At 43.4% G+C, this 8,110-nt stretch overlaps 1 protein-coding gene across 2 annotated transcripts in view; it reads right to left on the reverse strand.

Annotated features, from left to right (window-relative positions):
* CACNA2D3 (calcium voltage-gated channel auxiliary subunit alpha2delta 3) overlaps positions 1-8,110 on the reverse strand; it is a 726,617-nt gene that overhangs the window by 678,055 nt on the left and 40,452 nt on the right. The window lies entirely within an intron of this gene.

Below are 8,110 nucleotides of genomic sequence, written 5' to 3' on the forward strand. Positions count from 1 at the left end.
TTAAGATGTAAAACTAAAACATACTGAATTCAGCAGCACTTACTTCAAAGTAAACATGGAAGATAGTGAGCTAGATTTTTATAGAAAATACTTTTTTATGTAAAGCACTTGGAAAGTTATAATGCAGAATAAAATAACATAAATTTCAATAAAAATAACAGATAGCAATTTGACATAATGATTTTAGTCAACTTGAACATTTTCCCCCTCGGGTTGAACGTTCCAAAACATTTATCTCTGGATGAACATGTACAGTCCAACCTTTTCAATTTGGTAAGTATATTCTCAATTAATCTTCTGTCATTCCACCTTTTTAGGTGCTTTTAAAATGTCCCAGTTTCTCTTTCCTCTTCCTACTCCCCCCTTTTGTCCTCAGCTAACTTCATTTGCTGGAATTGTTCAAAGTATACAAGTAGTTTGCACTCACTAAGGCCCTGTGCAGACTGGCCTTAAAGGCCGGCTTGGGGGTGGGGTCAGGGTGTAGCTTCCACATGATGCACGCCCCAATTCTGCTCCCAGGGTGGTGTGATACTGCAGACCACTCCACACAGCACGCGGTGTCACAGTGCTCCTCTGACACTCTGTGTCCACACAATCCACACAATCCAATGCCAAAAGAGTGCCATAAAGTCGCAGTGCTGTAGGTATCACACCCTTTGCAGGGTGCAAAAAGTGCCCTGCAAAGGCCAGATCGGGGCTGCAGCATGCTGTTGCCATGGCCCCAATATGGCTGAAAAAGGGGCGGGATGGAGGCCACCCTTTCAAGGCTGTCTGCACAGCCCCTTAATCCAGCAAGGGAGAGGGGAGGGGACAAAATCTTGCCCTGCACAGTAGGCATTGACAAAAGCAAACTGTTGTAGCCTCTCCTAGCTTGTGTGTTATTCCTCATTAATAACTTTCCCCTTCTTGATCACACTGTGATGTTCTTGGTCGCACAGGTCCTGGTTTTCATCTCTGAAATGTTGGCGGGTATGTGACTCCTTGCTAAAAGTTTATTCTATACATTCAGACAGCAAGTATATTGTATACCAACATCCCAGACAGGAATGGACTACAAGCTGTCAAGTACGTCATTTCAGATAAGACCTCAGCAGACCTAGCCAACACAGTCTGCCACTTTGTTCTCACACACAGCTACTTCACCTTTGGTAATAACATATACCTTCAAGTTAATGGTGCAGCTAAGGGCACACACATGGCACCACAATATGCCAACATCTTCATTGCTAGCCTAGAACAATGCTTCTTTAACTGCTGCACCCAGAAACTACTCCTCTACCTAAGGTACATTGATGCTCTCCTAAAGCTGGACTCATGGAGAGGACTCACACAAGACATTCCACCACATTTTGAATAACTTCCATCCTATCATCAATCTCTGCTAGGACCTATCAACAGAACAAATTCATTTTCTGGAAACCACTGTACAGCTAAACAATGGTCATGTAAGCACCACACTTTATCACAAACTCACTCACTGCTACACATACTTGCATGTTTCTAATTTGCACCTTTAACACACCACCAGATCCATAGATTACATTCACATCTGCTCAGACCCACAAGACAGGGACTCCAAACTCATGGAATTGCAACAAGCATTCCTCAAGCTACAACACCCATGATATGAAGGTGGGGGGGACAAATAAATAATATAAGACTTGTACCCAGGGCTGATTTATTACTGAGACTGAGGACAGAAAATAACAGAAATCTACTAGTGGTGACATACAGCTTAAATGAGACCACGCTGAGATATCATCAATGAAGAACAACCTATTATGGACAATAATGCTTCCCCCTCAAGGACTCTTGGTGGCAGGCCTTTACTTACCTCCCAACCTCAAACAGTTACTTACCTTCGGGAGGATACATAACACAGATACAGTATGGGCATGGGTACAAAACTTTGTCACAAACCCAAATGTCAACTCTGCCCACACATCTATTCAGCAAATGTAATCACAGGATCTAATGACATCACTTACAACATTAGAAGGGCTTTCACTGCTCTGCAGTGCCCTTCAGCACTTTACACTCTGCAACAAGGCCATTCTCTGTGCCAGACATCAGAAATGGGAACACACAAAAACCAGTTGCAGAACGCTCCTATCTTATTTATTTATTTATGGTTTTTATACCCTGTCCTTCAGCTCTAATAGCTATAAGAGCAGCTTACAATTATTAATTTAATTAGATGGTTCCCTGCCCTCAGGCTTACAATTTAAAAGACACGACACAAAAGGACAAGGGAATGGTGGTAGGAAAGGGGATGAGGTCCAGTGGTTATTCTCTCCCTCTGAGGCCTAGACCAAGGCAGATGGACTGCAGGGAGGGCTCTTCTTCTTCAGGCTAGCCCTTGTGGATCTGGGCCTGCCTGGTAATCTTCCTGGAGTGTTCCATCTCAGACATCAAAATAGTAGTCCTTGAGCAAAACAACAACAAAGGAAGATTGGAAAGAGAAATAGCAGAATTTGCATATACCCACAAACTGCAGTCCATCAACAGTGAGTGGAACAGAGACAGTGGTTTCCTGGTACACTACACATAGACTGGTTAACACCTCAGCCTCAGTCTTAGCCAGTTTATCACATCTCCTTTCTGGTTCCCACACTATATTTCCATACTCATTCATATGGTTATCTATTCACCTTGGCTTGGGGCAGCATCCTTCCTCCTGCCTTGTCCCCACTGACCATCGTGTCACCTCATCTCCATACCCACGAAGTTTTGAATTTGTGTAACATTATCACACACAGCTTATTTGTACGGACCCTCCACTCCACCCCATGCATCCAACGTAGTATAGTAGACTGAAGTCTACAAAAGCTCATTCTAGCAACTCAAAGGTGCTACAGCATCCCTTTGCATACTGTATTTCTAACAGTTATTTTATATCACTTCACATTTATTTGGCCTGCTAAGCCCTGTGCAAAGCATAAAAACTACATGGTTGCTACTTAAAATACTTAATGGGCTGTATTTTGTTGAGTGACAAATCTGAGTTTAGAGGAAAGGCCTAATTTGCCACATTAGTAAAAATTAAATTAGCTGTATGAAACGGAAATATACATGCTACCTATAGTTCTATAGCTCATTCTACAAATCCAGTGTGTCCTTCAAAACTCATCCCTTGCATTAGCCCAGCTCTATAATCATAGAGAACTGAATGTCAAAAATTAAGAACAGAATAAGCAAGGGAGCAGGAGTATGTTTGTGTCCAAGCTAGATGAGCACACAGAGAATAAAATGTTGTGACATTAGTAGAAATCTCATTGGAGATTTGCCTAGAATGTCTAGATCCATGACGCTTGAGAAAGCAAAGTCACAGATGGTACATCCTGCTTTAGGCTTCAATGAGAAGAGGCTAGTTCTGTCAAAAGTAAGACAGAAAATAGTGATATTGTTACAAGTTTATATTCCAGGGATTTCTGGAAGATGAAATTTGCTGATAAACAGTAAGATCTTTTAAGCAAATCAATAGTCAAGTTTTCTTCCTTGGCCTTGAATCTTACAAACATTCTCATTTATCATATCTCATGCTTTGCAATTACATTGTCCCCTAGATCTTTGAAAGGAATGCCCTTGTGATAGCAATAGCAATACCAGCTTAATTTATATACTGCTTCATACTGAACTAAGCAGTCTCTAAGCAGTTTACAACTGTAAGCTAATTGCCCCCAATAAGCTGGGTACTCATTTAAGCCACCTCAGAAGGATGCAAGCCTGAGTCAAGCTTCAGCCCTGGCTAGTATTGAACTTGCAGCCATATGGTTTTGAGTGAGTGGCTACAGTACAGGCATTTAGCCACTGTGCCACCAGGGCTGAAGAGATGGATTAAGTAGATTTAGGAGACATTTTCAAAAAAGACTCAAGCTTGCAGAGTGTGATAAAACAACTGCAGCCAAATGTTTAGGCATGTACTTCAATAAGATGAATTTTAACAGTAGGGCACCCACTGCAAGTCAAATGAGTTCAGGTGGCAATTACTTTTAAGTAAATATGTTTAAGACTGCAGGCCAAGATCCTAGACCAGCTACTTAGATACCATAAGTACACTTTTAAAAATATAATCTCTTGGCCTGATCCCAGTTCCCATCCTGCCTTATCAGGCAGCAACCACTGCAAGTAACAAAAGTCTATTTGTCTGCTGACTGGGATGCAGCAGACTGATGTTTCCTCCTCCTTCCACCAGCAGTCTCGAGTGAGACCATCAGAAACAGGATTCCTGTTGCAATTCCTCCTTGCATCAGAGATTACTGATGGAAATGGGGTGGAAAAATCAGTCTACTACATCCTGCTCAATAGCAAAGCAGACCTCTATCAATTGCAGCATGTGCTGCCTAGTAAATCACCATTGGTGGACTTCTAGAATCATAGTAATGGTTCCATGGATGGAACATTTAGGGACAAGGAATACAAATTGGTTATGGATGTATAACTCTAGGTTACACATGTAGTCCCTGACTATATCTAGCACATACTGCAAATACAGTATAAAGACACAGTTGATTCCAGTAAAAGGGGTAACAGAGGCTTTTAAAGTCCTATTGAGTGCACTAGTATTATATCCTCCAAATATACCCATGAGGGTGTTTAAATCTACTTAAATCTGAATGGACCCAACTGTAAGTGCACACATTTCTGTTTTCCACTCTTCTCTCCTCAAAAAAGCACCTTACAAACAAACTCTCAGCTCAGCTAATACCATTCAGAAAACAATTATGTAGCCATTACAGCTAATGAGAAGATGGCAAAATGAATGGGGAAAAATAATAGCAATGATGATGACAAGGAGCAGAAGCCAAGGATTTAATGATAGGTTTCCAAATAAGCTGAGTATTACAGAGTCTCTGAAAGTAAAGTAAAAAGAAGCTTGGATTGTAATATAATTAATTTGCCAATAGTTAAAGTACTAAATATAATACCATATAAAGGCCTTAGGATATTTCATCTTATATAAAAGCAAAATATTTATTTATTAATTATAGCAGATCTACAAAGTTCTCCAGTTCTTATACTGCAGGCATTGTTATCATATAGAATCATCACATGAAAACTTACCAAACGGGAAAACCCATTATTTTTTAGAACTTTCAGATATTGCCCCCTAGCCCTTCAACATTCTATAGATATTTTAATTACATACATACATACATACGTACATACATACATATTAAAGGCTCCCAGGAGCCCTGGTGGCGCAGTGGTTAAATGCCTGTACTGCAGCCACTCACTCAAACTCAAAACCACAAGGTTGTGAGTTCAAGACCAGCTAAAAGGGCTCAGGCTTGCATCCTTCTGAGGTCCCTAAAATGAGTACCCAGATTGTTGGGGGCAAATTAGCTTACAGTTGTAAACTGCTTAGACACTGCTTCGGCGATATGAAGCAGTATATAAATGAAGCTTGTTTGTTTTGTTTTGTTTAAAGAACACAGCAAATGTTCACATCAAAACTGGAGTATCAGCCAGGAAGATACAAAAAACTCCAAATCCAAAAATCTCTATAGGGATTCCCTGCTAAAAAAATCCTTCAGTCATGACTCATAGCTCAAAGCACCTATACACCCTTAAAAACAAAACCGTAACAATTAGCACAGTAGACCTCCTTGATTTACAGACAATGCAATACCAGAAGAAAGATAAAGTTGGGCAGTAAACATATTCCAGACTTAGCACAAGAAGATCAGAGGTCAAATTGTCCCACAACCTTGAAACTCATTGGGTGATCTTGAAGCACATACTTCCACACAAGCTAACTGACCCCACAGAGGATTGTAGTGAGCAGAAAACAGGAAAATCTATATGCATTTGTCCTGATAGCCTATACTGCCATTTAACTGATATTACTATCAGTACATGTAAATTGTATAAATCAGCTTACACACATTTCATGAAAATCTTTGTCTTCCTCTGTCCTCTTTTTCTGATGTGTAATACCTCAGATCTCTTTCCACACCATTTACCTCTCCCCATTCTGCCCATGCATCAAAAGCCATGCAGATGTGGCTTCAATGTCCGGGTATGTGAATAACAACAAATCTCTTTTGCCCAAAATAGGATCAGACAGATAAACTACAATGGGACTAAAATGCCCCAACTCTGTTTAGCATGTTTCACATTAAAGAAAGACAGCTTATTAGAGAACAAGAACATGGAATTTAATGGGCTTAAAATATGTCTCACAGAAACGTGATGCTTCGGCTGGGGAAGCTTCGGCTGGGGAGGAAGAGGATAACATCTGCACGAGCGGAGCTCCCATTGAGGTGGTGTGGGGCAGGGGGAGGTATGGCGGTAGGAGAATGGACTTGCGTTACAGAGGAAGGCGAGATCGATGCGTCATATCTATCTCTCCTTCCTGTCCTCCTCCTAGCCAAGAGGACCTGAGGGTCATTCCAACTGTGCCACAAACCCTGTCTCTGCTCCTGTGCAATGCCAGGTCAATTAACAACAAGACCCACATCATCCACGATCTGCTGGAAGATAGTAATTGTGACCTGGCTTGCATTACTGAAACCTGGCTTGGGCCTGAGGGGGATGCTGTGTGGGCGCAGGCCCTCCCTGCCCGGTTTACAGTGAAGGACCAGACCAAGGTTAGCGGAGGGCGGGGGGGGGGTTGCCTTTTGGTACATAGAACACCTTGTCTCTCACCCAGCGAACCCACATCGTTAAACTTCTCTATCGCGTGTATCTACTTGACCTGAAGGCCAGGACAGTCTAGGGATTTTGTTGTGTATCGGCCACCCCGTTGTGCTAACGAACTCCCTTTAACGAGCTGACACAGTTGTCTCGGAAGCTGATGCTGGAAACACCCAGGCTACTTGTCCGAGTGATTTTTACATCCCCTTCGCGGCCAACTATGTTCCATCCGGTGCGGCTCGGGAATTCATGGATACCATGGCGGCCATGGGCCTGTCCCAATTGGTCTCGGGTCCAACGCATTTTGCGGGTAATACACTCGATTTGGTCTTTTGTACGGACGCGGAAAATCCGTGGGCGGAAATAACTAATATTTCCCCCCTGTCATGGACGGATCATTTCTTGGTGGAGGCAAAAATCAAGGCTCCTACCCAGATCCCCCCCGGGGGTGGTGTACCTATTAGAATGGTCCACCCTTAAAGGCTGATGGAACCCAAAAGGTTCCAGGAAGCCCTAGAGGGGCACATGGTTGGAAATGACGGCGACTCTGTTGATGCCCTGACTGGTATCTGGGATACTGGTCTCTCTAGGGCTATACACAGTATCACTCCCAAGCGCCCTCTCAGGCCTGCTTCCAAGCGAAAGCCCTGGTATACGGAAGATCTCCGGGCGAGGAAGCGGGTTCTGCGACGGCTAGAGCATCGCTGGCGGAAACACTTTCGCTTAGCCAACAAGACTCTCCTAGACCGCCTCTTGGAGGACTACGGAGAGGCGATACGAGCAGCTAAGAACTCGTTCTATGGTGCTCTTATCGCATCTGCGGAATCGTGTCCAGCAGAGTTGTTCAGGGTAGTCAGGGAGCTAACTCAGCTCCCTCCTGCCCCGAACCTGATCCTTGAACCTTCTAAGGCCTGCTGTGACCAATTTAACAATTTCTTTGCGGATAAAATCTCTCGGATAAGCGAAGATCTTAATGCCGGCATTAGGGCAGAACCCAGAGCAGAGGCGTCCAGAGCCTCCGCGGACTCTATTAAACTGGATCAGTTTGAGTTGGTTAGTACCGATGATGTGGACAAGATCCTTGGAAGTGTTCGGAAGACAACCTGCTCTCTCGATCCCTGTCCCTCATGGCTAGCGGCTCAGGGGGGACCAGTCGTAACTTCATTGTTACACCGGATTATAAATACATCTTTGAGGGATGGGCTATTTCCATCCAGCTTAGAATTGGCCATTGTAAAACCGCTGTTAAAAAAGCCCTCCCTCGACCCCCTGATGCATAATAATTATCGGCCAGTTTCGCTGCTGCCATTTTTAGGGAAGGTGATCGAGAGGGCGGTTGCAATCCAGCTTCAATCGCTCTTGGATGATACGGATTATCTGGACCCATTTCAAACCAGCTTTCGGGCGGGTTATGGGGTTGAGACCGCCATGGTCGCCTTGGTCGATGATCTCCGTCTGGGCATCGACAGGG

This window comes from Sceloporus undulatus, chromosome 2 (assembly GCF_019175285.1).
Source record: "Sceloporus undulatus isolate JIND9_A2432 ecotype Alabama chromosome 2, SceUnd_v1.1, whole genome shotgun sequence".
Taxonomy (NCBI): domain Eukaryota; kingdom Metazoa; phylum Chordata; class Lepidosauria; order Squamata; family Phrynosomatidae; genus Sceloporus; species Sceloporus undulatus.